This window comes from Vulpes vulpes, chromosome 13 (assembly GCF_048418805.1).
Source record: "Vulpes vulpes isolate BD-2025 chromosome 13, VulVul3, whole genome shotgun sequence".
Lineage (NCBI taxonomy): Eukaryota > Metazoa > Chordata > Mammalia > Carnivora > Canidae > Vulpes > Vulpes vulpes.
Window position 1 is genome coordinate 114,468,629 of NC_132792.1, and position 13,628 is coordinate 114,482,256.

A 13,628-nucleotide genomic window follows, 5' to 3' on the forward strand; every position below is an offset into this window, starting at 1 on the left:
GGATGCAGACACCTCTCCAGAGGAGAAAGCTGTGCTCCAAGGTGGGATGGTCCTGGACACTATCACTGCCTCACAAGGAGGCTCGTGTGCGTTCACACCGCAGCGTTCGGCTAACGTCGCATCTCCACTAACTCCGTGAGGCCCGGCGTGAACACCCCGAGGGAGGGGCCGACTCCCAGCCCAGGGGGCCTAACCGATCAGTGGTTTGAATCACGAGGCTCCTGGTGAAGAAAACGGTCACTTACTTTTGGAATCGTTCTCTTGACCCTGTTTCCTCCCTCGTGAGCCTCCCCGGCTGCCGGACGGCCGCCGCCCAACAAGCCAGGGACCCCCGGCTCAGCCCCGGGGCGTGAGGAGCTGGAGAGCTGGCGGAGTTCCTGGAGGGCATGCGACTGGTTGACCCGCGGTCTGGAACCCTGCAAACGGGGAGGGGGGGGAGCGGGGGTGTCCTTACCCCCTCCGCCGCCTCACACTGGACCCCACGCGGCAGTCAGCTTCAGTGCGCAGCCCGTGTGGGCACGTGCCGCTGAGACCCTCCGGGCGCATGCGCAGCGGCGGCCACTTCCGGCGTCACGTGAGCCCCGGGGACCCCGCGGTGAGGCGTGCGCGGCCCTGCGGCCCCTGGACCAGCCTCCTGGGTGAGTTCCCCGCTCTTGGAACGGCCGCATCTCCCCGGTCAGCAGGGCCGGCCTCGCTCAGCTCCACCTCGCCCTTGGTTTGAGTGCGGGGCGGGGAGTTTGCGAACCAACAGTGTCCGAACACACGCCAGGCGAGACTTCCCCAAGGCCAGGGTGGGTGTGGCGCGTGTGAGCGAGCAGGTGAGCAAGTTCCCTTACTTGGGGTAGACGCTTCACGTTGGAGAGTCCGGAGGAGGGCGTGATGCTCTGATGCTTCAGGGAGTATTCGGCATGAAAGCCAGTTAGGAGGGGGGCGCTGTGGCTCCAGAGGTTCTGCAGGTGGTGGGCGTCACCGTTCTGTCTCCACATGACCCAGAAGTGAGACGTCCAAGTGACCCTGAAGTTCTCAAGCTGACATCTCTGTTCTCCCAGAAGTGTCGCCTCTGGTGCGCATGTGCTGTGTATGATTTCCTAGGGAGATGGCCCATGTCACTCCATTCCCATCCCTTTGTAGGGAGCCTGACTTTCCTCTCTGGCAGAAAAGAGGAAAGTTATTTTATTTTATTTTATTTTATTTTATTTTATTTTATTTTATTTTATTTATTATTTTTAAGATTTTATTTATTTATTCATGAGAGACACACAGAGAGAGGCAGAGACACAGGCAGAGGGAGAAGCAGGCTCCCTATGGGGAGCCTGGTGCAGGACTCGATCCCAGGACCCCAGGATTGACCTGAGCCAAAGGCAGGCGCTCAACCACTGAGCCACCCAGGCGTCCCTGTGGCCCCTTTTAGTTATTACTCTTCTTCCCTTGAGTTTCTGTGATAACCGAGTGTCCAGGTTTGTTATAGTTTGCAATTCTCCCCCACGTTTTCAGATCCTTACAACCCAAGACTTATGTCTTTCTCTTCCTGTCTCTCTCTCTCTCCCATTTTCTTAGTTTAGAGACATTTTTCTGCAGTATTTCTTCAAATGTTCCCCCTTACCCAGATTTTCTGATCGGAATTTCTGGATCAAGTTTTCCTACTGCTTAATATTTGTCTTATATTTTCTCACTCCTTGTCTTCAGTCTGTGTGAATTCAGTGTGATATTTAGCTGGCTGGTTAGGTCTTAAGTTGTGTCTGTCTGTATTTCTTTCTCTTTTTTGCCATTATAGTTTTTATTTTACAATCTTTGATTCTTTGACATAGTTACCTACTCTTGTTTCATAATCTCCTGTTTTTGTTTCATAACTTTTTTGAGGAATGCGGTTATCTTCCTGAGAAAATTTAAATATTTTAAAATATTTTCAGGTTACTCTCTTACCTCTGATTTCTTTTATAGTGTGAGCTTTCTTCAGATCATTGGTGGTGCTTGATAATTGGTTAAATGCTTGTCAAAAAAATTCTGCACAGGACTTTCCCACACAAATTTGCATTATCCATGAAACCCCTTTTTGTGGGATGGCAAAACAGAGGGCTCTGCCTTCATTATCCCCATGGTAATGGTTTCTCCTGTCAGTCTATATTTTGCTTTTAGAGATGGATTTCTTGTTCTTGAATTTGGCTTTGTAGAAATTAACTTCTTTCTTATGTATGTGATGATTCGGCACAAGAAATTTTTATGAAGTGCCCAGTCCAATTTCTTCAAATCAGAAATCCAAAACTACCTGTTTCTCAGATCTCCTATACATCTAAAATTCTAAAATTCTTTAAGTTCCCTTAGGTACATAACTGTATGTTGAAAAACATTGCATAGGTCTTAAATCTTTTCTTTGTTTTTCATTTCTTAAAAAGGTCAAATCAGTGTTTGCCAAGCAAAACAGCATCTGTAGCAAAATATTACAAGACAGTTTTTGTTTCTTTGTGTTTAGCTTTACATCTGTTTATTTCCAAACAATATCGAAGCCATATTTAATTTTTTTGTATGATCTAGAACTGCACTATTCAGTGTGAAAGCCGCTAACTACATGTGGCTATTTAAATTTATCTTAATTAAAAAACTAAAAATTCAGTTTTCCAGTAGCACTAGCCACATTTCAAGTTCTCAATAGCCATATGTGGATAGTGGTTACCATATAGTACAGCACAAATATAGAACATTTTCATCATCACAGAAATTTCTGTTAGACAGCATATTGATTTAGATCATTGAGGTTCCAGGGATATAAACAGAATTTGTCTTTACAAATATGTGTATTTATATTTATGTGGGTGTGTAATCTCACATATAATGTTGAGTTTCTTTAGTGAATGATATTGAATATGACTAGCAAAGCACCAAGAATATAGTTCTTTAATATGGTGAATATATTTATTTAGATCCCTTAGCTAAAAACTTATATGAATAGACTGTGAGTTCTTCACTGGTAGAATTCCAGTTGGAGTGGTTCCAACTCTACTGCTGTCTATGGTTTGTACTTCTCTGTCCTGATAGATCAGTAATCAGGATTGATCACAGTAATGTAAAAGACCCACATATTCCATCACTTGGGAGCAGCAACAACTACATCTTGTATCCATTTTTATCTGAATAAGAAAACCACTTCCATAAAGAAGTGTGTTAGTGTTCTAGGGCTTCCAGAACAAAATAACAGACTGGGTGGCTTAAATCACAGACATTTATTTTCTCACAGTTCTGGGAGCTAAAAATTCAAGTTTAAGGTGCTGGCAGGGTTCGTTTCCTCTGAGGCCTCTCTCCTTGGCTTGTGGATGGCCTAGTCACATGGTCTTTACTCTATGGGTGCTCACCCCTGCTGTTTCTCTATACATCCAAACTTCCTCTTCTTATAAGGACACCAGTCATTCTGAAGAAGGGCCCATCCTAACAGCCTCATTGTAACTTAATCATCTATTTAATGGTCCTGTCTCCACAGTACTAAGGTTAGAACTTCAATGTAGGAATTCAGGGGGGACATAGTCTAGCCCATAACAGATAATGTCTATAGAACTGAAAAAAAAAATCATAGTCAATTCCTCATATACTAGGAGGCTAGGAGTTCTGTTAAGTTCAATTCTTTGTGTACTTGGAGGACAAGTGGAAATTCCCTGTGATCTCACCACATTATTTCCTCGTAACTGAAGTCTGTTGTGTATCAGTACTTGTCTTTCCTCACTAATGAGGAGGCATCAGAGTCTGAGAGTAAATATTTCTTGTAAAATAATGGAGAAGGTTAGAGAATAATTTTGGGATTGCCATTCAACTTTCTGAACCTCACTGTCTTCCATCATAAAATGGAAATACTCGCAACTTCCTCATGATGTTGTTTTCTGAGGTAATGCCTGTGGAAACTACCTCACACAAATCCTGTTTCATAGCCCATGCCTATAAATATCTTTTGGAAACAGAAGAGACTGAGTCTGTGCTGACTTCCAGACAACCTATACTTAAAAAAATTCTTTATTAAGAATGTTTTTCTTCCATTTTCTGATAAAATTAACTTGTTCAGTGTCATAAGATCCGTGTAACTAAATATTCCAGTTAGATGAACTTTAGCTTAATAAGGTTTAACAACAACTCAGGAGAATTTGGGTGAAATACATAGAAGACATTTTTCCCTTCACCAGATGACGGGTGGTGATCCCTGCACACAATTCTTGGGGAATCATATAGTTGGAAACGGCCACTATTCCTGATAGTCTTCTCTTGGGAGCGTCCTTGTGCTCTTACAGTCCATCTGGGAGCTCCCTGGAGGAGTTGCTCCATTATATGTCTTCTTGACTAATTACATCACTCCAAAAATAACTGAGAAAAGAACACAAATACTTTTGAATTAGAAGGAAACATGAGCCAACCTCCCACCCAGTGGAGATATCCTTTCTCCTGCATCTTCGGCTTCCCTTGGGTAATCATCAGCATATTAAACTCACTATCTGACAAGAAGCATCTTTCTCTTCTAGGATCTAATTATTAAGAATTCCTAATATATATTGAGAAACAAACCCCAAAATTTCCTGCCTATCACTTCTAATCTTGGATGCAATTGCAATGCCTCCCGGCATAGTCTTAAAAAAAAAAAAAAAGCTACATTTATGGACTAGAAAAAGAACAAACTCATTGATTTAATGACAGCATTCACATTCCACTGGCAGCAGTTTTAAAATGTTGCTCTGAGGACCATCCCTGCAGTTCAAGTTAGCCCGTTGTGAATTGAGTCATTAAAGGTGTGTGGGTGAGTTGGTGATGCCAACCTCATGGAGAATTGGCTGAATGATTAATGGGCTTGCCTTCTGATTTTAGAGGTTCCCATTAATTACAAAGGATTGAGTCTTTTTCATGAAGAGTCTGTTATAGCTTCTCCTGCCACCTCCTCACTTCCTTTTAAAAGTGAGTAAGATGAGTATTTTTAATTTTAAAGTGTGGAAATCATTTCTTGTCATTTCCTTTTGGAAATTTCTGGACCTAATCCTATAATATCTGAACAGTTCTGGAAAAAGAAGAAAACTGGTAAAGGTGCCAGTGAATGTACTTCAGCAGCTTTGTCTGTGATGTCATTACCTTTATCATGGGGAATTTCAAGGACAGCATTTATAGAGATCTTAGCAAAACTAGAATGTCAGTATCATCAGAATCATTAACATGTTGAAGAGGCATTTGCCACCATTGTCTCTTTACCACAGATAAAGAGTTAGATGAGACAAGAGTGTAGTGTGGAGTGAACTGGCACCAAAATATGGGCCAAGAAATCTGGGTTTGAATCCTGGATCTGAAATGAACTGATGTATTGCACATAACTTTTACTGGCCTTAGTTTTCTCATCAGAAATAACAAATGGAAAATACAGATAAAGTAATGTGTAAAAACATGGAAAAATCTATATAATTATTAGTCCAATTTTTATTTAACCTCCACTCATTTCTTGTCTTACTACCCTGAGGGAGGCAGAGGGAGAGGGAGAAGCAGGCTCCCTGCTAAGGCAAGGAGCCCAATGCAGGGCTAGATCCCAAGACTCTGATCCCAAGATCATGGCCTAAACCAAAGGCAGAGGCTTAACCTACTGAGCCACCCAGGCTCCCCTATCCATGTAATCTTGTGTAAGTTACTTCACTATCTTGATTTCATCTCTTAAATGGTAATAATACAGTTTACTTCAGAGATTGTTGTAAGGTTGAGAAAGATTTTATATATATATATATAGAGAGAGAGAGAGAGAGATTTTATATATATATATATATATATATATATATATATATATATATATAGTAATTACTCAGTGCCTGGCACCTAGCAGATAGTCTTTAAATTTAAGGGTATATAAACACCTCTGCTCCCTCCCTCTCCGCTTTCCTTCCTTCATTCCATAAAAACCAGTTTCCAACCAGCCAATATGAAACATGTGATAGGGAGTGGAGGAGGTAAAATAAATAATAGATTTGGCTGGATTCAGAGAGTCAGGAGGGCAAGAAGACAACCTACCGTGATCTTGCCCATCTGTTACGGGATGAGAATTCTGTGAGGAATTTGTTTTCCTCTTTCATCACAGATTTTGATGGGTCCTCCTTACAATACTGTAGAACAGAAGAAAGGGCAAGGAAAGATCCTTGATCTTAAACGTCTCTAATTGCTCTCCTACAATATCTCACTTCCCAGGTCAGGACCCTAGACTGAAAATAAACAGTCGAATTATCTGAGCCACTTGGAAACAATGCTTAAAAGTTGCATTTTTGACTTATAATTCACATAACAGAATTAGGGAATCTCAGATTCTGTTTGCATGTAAACATACTGAGGGCTCACTTACTGTCCAAATTTAGCTACTTGTAAACTCTTCCCAGTAAGAATTATCTAGTATATGTAGGTCACAAATACTCAGAGCCATTTCTGCTAATCTTACAAACCCAGGGGGAGCTGATCCTGGTGGCCATTAATCTCAGGTTGCACTGGAATGGACTGGGTGAGGTCCTAATTAGGCATGCATCTGAAAGATTCTGATCAGACCAGACACAGCCCAAGGTAATGTAAAGTAGTCTGCATGGTAAGTTCAGAAACATGGACGCTAGTCCAGGCTCCACCACGACTTGTTTGGGTCCTCAGGCAAGTCTTTTGAGCTTTCAAGGACTCAATTCCTCATCTTTAAAATGTGGATAACGATCATTATATCTCTTTGCCTCACAATGCTGTGATGAAGATTAACATAGATTATAGGTGATTATAGGTGTGAAAGTGTTGTATAAAAACAAAACACTATTATTATCTTTAATAATAGTCTTCTGAAGTCTTGCCATAGCTGTCCTGGGGCTCTAATCTATGGGAGCACTTTATAATGAGGTCTTTTGGGAATTCCACTAACCAAATTTCCTTGGATGCCATTCAAATTGGACCAGAATCATAGTATTAGAGAGTGTTAGAGCTGGGAGGGATTGTAATACATCTAGTTCAACCCTCTCATTTCACAGATGAAAAAAAGAAGTCGTAGATAAAGAGAGGGACTTGCCTCAGGTCACCCAGCTACAAAGTAGAAGAGTTGGTGTAGGAGCCCAATGTCTCTATATACTCCATAACCTGCAATTTTCTTTTATGTAGAGAGTGCGTAAACCAAATCTACATCTCCTCTTCATCACTGTCCCAGCTATAGCTTGATCCCTCCTCAGTACTTATCTGAAGGCTTATCTAGTTCTTCTTAGCTTTCAATCTGCCTGTGCAACTTCATTCTACTTCTGGTCACTGGAAGCTTTTTGAACTACAGATCTGTTTATAACACACACACACACACACACACACAATTTAATTCCTTTAATCTTCTCCATTACCTTCAATATAAAATTAATATTTCTTTATAAAATAGGGAATAAGCTATCCAAGGATCCACCTTACCTCCAAACTCCCTTTCATGTGGACTTTATATTCTAGACCTCCTGACTTGCCATTAGGTACATGTTCCATGCTTTCTCTTCCTTTCACTTCAAGAGTGATCTACTACCTGAAGCTGTTTCCCCCATTCTTAATATGGCAAATCCCTCCCGGATACTCATCATGAAACCTTGCCCTCCATTTACATGCCCATGTGCTTTATTCTTGCCCAAGCACACCTTTATTATAATATCTCCACGTCATGGGAGCCCGGTGGGAGACAGAAATTGGGGCTGGCACAACTGACCTTAAAATCTGTGTCAATTCCAAACTTCTACAATTCTATGCAATCATTGAGGAATGAAGCTTCAGGGAAGACTTTTATGTAGCAGTAGGGATTTGAAGGAGAAATGGATTTGGAGAAAGGGGAGAGAAGAAGATATATCAACTTTTACACGTCTGTATATTGTTTTATAAGACACTTAAAGCTGTCTGTTATCCAAGTTATATTATACTGTTCTTACAGGCAGGGCTCATGTATTTCTAATTCTTGACTCTTGCTCTCTCCCTGTCCCCATGTCTCATGCCCAAATAGAGCTTTAGATGCAGAAATGCAGTGGTGCAAATTGGTGTCTTTGCCTTAGAATATTGCAAAGAAAAATTGCTACTCTGTCACTTCTGCAACCAAGTGATTCCACTGTCTTCTCTCTTCTTCTTTTTCTTCCTCCTCTTCTTTTAGGTAGCATCTCAGGGGAACTAGTAGGAGGAATGAAGAGGAACTCATCCAAATTACTCAGAAGGAACTGTTTAGCTGTCACTAGTAACCCCATTTATCCTAGACTAAGTGGAAAAAAACTATTCTAAAAATAGGATTCAGTTATTCTAGCACAACCCTACAGATCCTACAGATTTTTAGTTTTTGCAGTGTTTTAAAGCATGATTGTTGGATGTTATAAAAACCTATGAAGAAAGTGGAGACCAGTGTTATTCTAGCTATTTTCCAGATGGAGAAACTGAGTCTAAGAGGGTTCAAATTACATGCCTGATTTGAAATGCTGGGATTGGAAGCTAGGGCCCTGACTGCCCATTCTGTGATCACCAAAGCCAAAGTTCTGCCACAGATGGAGAGGGCTGAGCCCCTGCTCTGACCACCTCCTGTTCACTGCTTTGGTGAGGAAGGGATTCTCCTCCTCAAATAGTACAAGACAGTTGAGCACCTGACACTTTGACACTGGACAAATGAGGTTGATAGCAGTTATTTTGTAACATACACTCACAATCTGAGGGTAGAGAGAGTGGAGAGGAAGTTACACACCATGTAGAACCATATGGGGGTTGCACTTGGGAATAGAGTGAACAAGCAGAGGCACAGGGAAGCAAGACTGGTAGTTACAAGAGGGTGGGGTGATCTCTGATTCCCACAGGAGGATATTCTTGGCTCCTTTGAACAAGTCTTCAGGCTGTCAGGGAGGTGAAACCACTAGGTTGAGGGCTGAAAATGGTGTCATTGGTCCAGCTGATAGGGGAAGTAGCTAGGTGGATGGCCTTTCTACCAGATGGGCAAAAGAACTCATGGTTGGACAATTTGAGCTCCATGGGTCTCAAATATATCAAGACAGCACATGAAATTTTAGGTGTTACAAAATTTTAGGTCCTGCCACTCCCCTTCTAGCACACACTATATCTGCTCTGCAGAAAATACTCTTATTCATTGGCATTTCCATTAGGGCTTTCACCAAGATTTTCTCTCTCACACAAATGACTGTTCATAAAAGAATTCTGTTAAGGAGCTGGCCTGTCCCTTGATGGCCCAGTAGATAAGGAGGCCTGACATTAATTTATTTGCCTAATGAATAACATGGTAAAGTCTTGGCTTGATAAGTGCACCACTTACACCAAGGTCTTTCATTCACATTCAGCTTCACAAAATGGACATCCCTGTAGAAACTAATTGAATCTTATTGGTGTCTGGGATAATGAACAATGTCAGAACACTTCAGAGATTAAAGATCCACACCAAAGGGAAGTGGCAGCAGAAGAGATTAGCTGTGCTTCCTGGAGACATCACTTGTAGCAGGATGGCCTCCCATGGTTGGACCATGTTCCCCACTGCAGGCACCAGGATAACCATAATACTCTCTACATTCTCTGTCCTAAAGGCCTATATGTTTGAATCTCAAGATGTCATTGAAAGCACCTGATTTCAAAGAATGTTTATGTTCAGTGGCCTGCACAACAGCTCACAGGAAAAATGTAGCTGGATTTCCAAACAGGTTTCCAGTTATTATTAGGGTTGGATTTTGGCTCCGACACTGAATCTCCTTTATTTTTTTAAAGATTTTATTTATTCATGAGAGACACAGAGAGAAGGCAGAGACAGGCAGAGGGAGAAGCAGGCTCTCCACAGGGAGCCCGATGTGGGACTTGATCCCGGAACTCCAGGATCATGCCCTGGGCCGAAAGCAGAAACTCAACTGCTGAGCCTCTCAGGCATCCCCAACTCCGAGGCTCCTAATGATTATCAAGGGTATAACCAATGGAGCTAGCTGGAAGCGTAACATGTCTGTGTCCTCTCCTCTCTTCCTACAGATCAGTTGCCTCTACAGTAAAACTTGCAAGGGGTAAGGTCACCGTAGTGGCCCCATTAACTTGCACCTTAGGGCATATAGTTTCCTCTGTTTTTGCCTTGGCTACACTATAATGGGCAAATAGAATATACAGCAATGGCAAAGGGCAGACCTAAGGAAACCATGACTTAGTGTCCAGTTAAATACTTATTTTTTCCTGCCTGTGCAGGAGATCAGTCTATGGGATAATCTCTCTATATGTACAGGAGACTATGTTCCTCCTATTTCTGCTGAATCAGAATATTGAAGGCAGAGGCTATGCTACTGACTTCATGTGATTTACATGTGATTCTCATGCATAGTCTCAAGAACCCCTCCTACCTTTTGCATATGGAGGATTCAGAAGTGACTACACATCCAGGAGAGCTATAAATTTCAGATCAGAGGATCCTTTAAAATGTAGCAGAGCAAATGGGTCCAGAAGAGAGAAAGCAAAGTGATTTGCTTTGCTCAAAAGTCACCAGGAAAGAAAATGATATCCAAAATCAAGCACTAAAAGAACAGCTGTAATGAGGCTGCTATGAATGGCTATTGATAAGAAGGTAGGTATGAACTTCATTCTACAATAGGCCCGTTTTCCCATAGTCGTTGGTTTATTTTTTTTATTTTTAATAATAAATTTATTTTTTATTGGTGTTCAATTTGCCAACATACAGAATAACACCCAGTGCTCATCTTGTCAGGTGCCCCCCTCAGTTCCCGTCACCCATTCACCCCCCACCCCCTGCCCTCCTCCCCTTCTACCACCCCTAGTTCGTTTCCCAGAGTTAGGAGTCTTCATGTTCTGTCTCCCTTTCTGATATTTCCTACCCATTTCTTCTCCCTTCCCTTCTATTCCCTTTCACTATTATTTATATTCCCCAAATGAATGAGACCATATAATGTTTGTCCTTCTCCGATTGACTTATTTCACTCAGCATAGTATCCTCCAGTTCCATCCACGTTGAAGCAAATGGTGGGTATTTGTCGTTTCTAATGGCTGAGTAATATTCCATTGTGTACATAAACCACATCTTCTTTATCCATTCATCTTTCGATGGACACCGAGGCTCCTTTTATATTCTACACCAGATGGAGCCAGGAATCACAGAGATTTTGCTAGATGGCAGATTTAGACAGATTCTGATTCCAAGGAATCCTGAGGGTGAAAGGGGTAAAGGGATGGGGTTTGTCAGAACAAAATCTATAAGGTGACAGCTAGATTTCAAACAAAATAAATTTAAGAATTCACATATGCATGTACACGTTTATACCACATCCATCCATCATACAAAGTGCTCTTGGCACAATTAGCTACTTTTCTTTAGTAATTACCTTATTACAAAATTTTACTAGGGCGGTACCAAAAAGTAAAAATCACTGCACTGTTACTGAATTCCTCAATGAACTTAAAATCTGGCTTTGAAGGCAAAACTCATATTGATTATTCCTAGGGCAGGAAACATCATGATGGGTTGGATTCTTCTCTTATTAAACCTCCACATGCTCTTCCACTCTGGAGATACCAAATGACTTGGTAGTTTCCTAATATGCCAGGCAGTTTCACATCTTCTTGCCTTTACTGATGTGTCCCTTCTGAATTAACTGTAACCGGTGTTCATTATGGCCATACAGCAGTGCCTTGGCCTGATTTAAGACCCAACTTCAGTGTCAGTCCTTCTTTCAGTCTTTTCCCTACTTCACCTGTCTTCAGAGAACTAATCTCATTTGCAAATCTGTCTGCCTTCTTGAATTAGCCCTCTTGGTTATGACTGGTTACAAGTTTCACCATTGAACCATGTCTTGACTGTAATCTGTTTCCTGGGGGTGGCCTCTTGGATGGCTTTGCAAGGAGATGGTAAATACACAGAATGCTTAAAGCAGTATGTTTTTGTTCCAATTGATGTAACTATGCATTGTATAGCAGAAGTGCTGAGGAGCATGAAAGCCATTTCATAGTATGAAGAAAAACTAGGATTGCGGTGAATAAATCGCAGGCAAAGGACTGACTACATTCATCTCTTGAAGCATGCCCCTTAATTATCTTATTATCTTGAAAGCAAGTATCTGTGCATGACTATTTCCTGATTTTAATGGTATATAATATTGATTTAGTTAATATTTATTGACAGCTCACTGTGCCAGGAAAAGTTCTAGATGTTTTACATGTCTTAACCCATGTCATTCACACAACATTACTATGATATAGGTCTTTTTGCAGCTGTAGATACTGAGGCTCAAAGTACCATAGCCAAGAAAAAGCAGAGATGAGTTTTAAACCTAGGCTGTCTGAATCTGGAGCCTATGGACTTAACTATTATGTGCACTTTTGGTGGTAAGGCTGGGAAAGTCCTGGGTGAATTGGGACACATTGTTCATTCTAGCTGTCTCCAGGATGAGGGCAACTGTGGTGCAGTCCTGAGGGCTGTATTAGTTTCCTGGGGCTGCCATAACGAAGTACCACTACTGGGGGACTTGACAAAAATTTATTGCTTCCTGGTTGTGGCAGCTAGAAATCCGCAGTCAAGTTATTATTTCCCTCTGAGGGTCCAAGGCCTTCAGATTTGCTCTAGGCCTCTTGCCTTGGCTTGTAAATGACCATCCTCATGTTCACATGGTGTTCTCTTTGTGTATGTGTTTATCTCCAAATTTCCCCTTTTTATAAGGACACCAATTATATTGGGTTAGGTTCTACTCTAATGATCTCATTTTAAGTTGATTACCTCTGTAAAGGCCCTATCTCCAAAGAAAGACTGGAGGCTAAATCTTCAACATAGGAATTTGGGGGTTAGGATTCAGCCCATAACAAAGACCATCCAGTAACCAGAGATCACAGGTCAACATTAGGCCATGGAGTAGATCAAGGATTCTCCATTTTACTGCATATTAGAATCACCTAGGTGATTTAGAACACACACACACACAACACACACACACATTCAGGCCCCACAGCAACCCAATTAAATAAGAATTTTGATGGTAAGCCAAGGCCTTAGAAAAAATTTTAAAGCTTCCCAGGTTATTCTAATATATAGCTGGGACTCAGAATCTCTGCTCTGTCTGAACTGAGGACCCTCCAAGTAGCAAAACTAGGAGAAAGAATGTTGGGGGAAGGGTAGGACACAAACAAGGAAAAGGTATGACCAAGGAGCTGTATCAATAGCAAAATCTGCAACTTGGTTTGGGTGTGGAGCACAGGAGGTCAGGAGACAGAGGAAGGTGAGACAGGGTGAGGCAAAGAGGTAATGGACAAAAGCAAGGTGCAGACTTGGGTACAGCTGTTCTGTCCTCTGGTCCTGGTAGGAGTGGTTTCCCAGGCAGAACACGGGAAGTAGCTGACCAGTGGTAAAATTCAGGTGTCTGTAGGGGACTCCCTCTGACCCTCTTATGCCTTTTATCCACATTAGGGACTCTGCCAGGCTGTGCACTGCTTCTCTTCAGGAGAAATTCTGAGTAAGATTCAGTAGCTGAAACATGCAGGCACACGCATACCCCACTTTCAGCAGATATATGTTGTTTAAAAATCCAGATTTGTAAAATAGCCGCATTAGAGAATATTTGCTTTATAAAATGACTCACAATGGGACTCTTAAATAGCGAGTTTCCCCTGGGCCCAACTGATTTTATTTGCCAGAA

The 13,628-nt window shown here is 41.7% G+C and overlaps 1 protein-coding gene across 2 annotated transcripts in view; it reads left to right on the forward strand.

Annotated features, from left to right (window-relative positions):
- Positions 1 to 544: 544 nt before the first annotated feature.
- Positions 545 to 13,628, forward strand: part of SLC14A2 (solute carrier family 14 member 2) — a 487,566-nt gene continuing 474,482 nt past the window's right edge. Inside the window, exon 1 of one of the 2 annotated variants that reach the window (XM_072732278.1) lies at positions 545 to 638. The gene's annotated coding sequence lies outside the window, so the exon portion shown is untranslated. Of the gene's footprint in view, positions 819 to 13,628 lie in introns of both variants that reach the window. The other variant, XM_072732277.1, reaches the window with a different exon arrangement.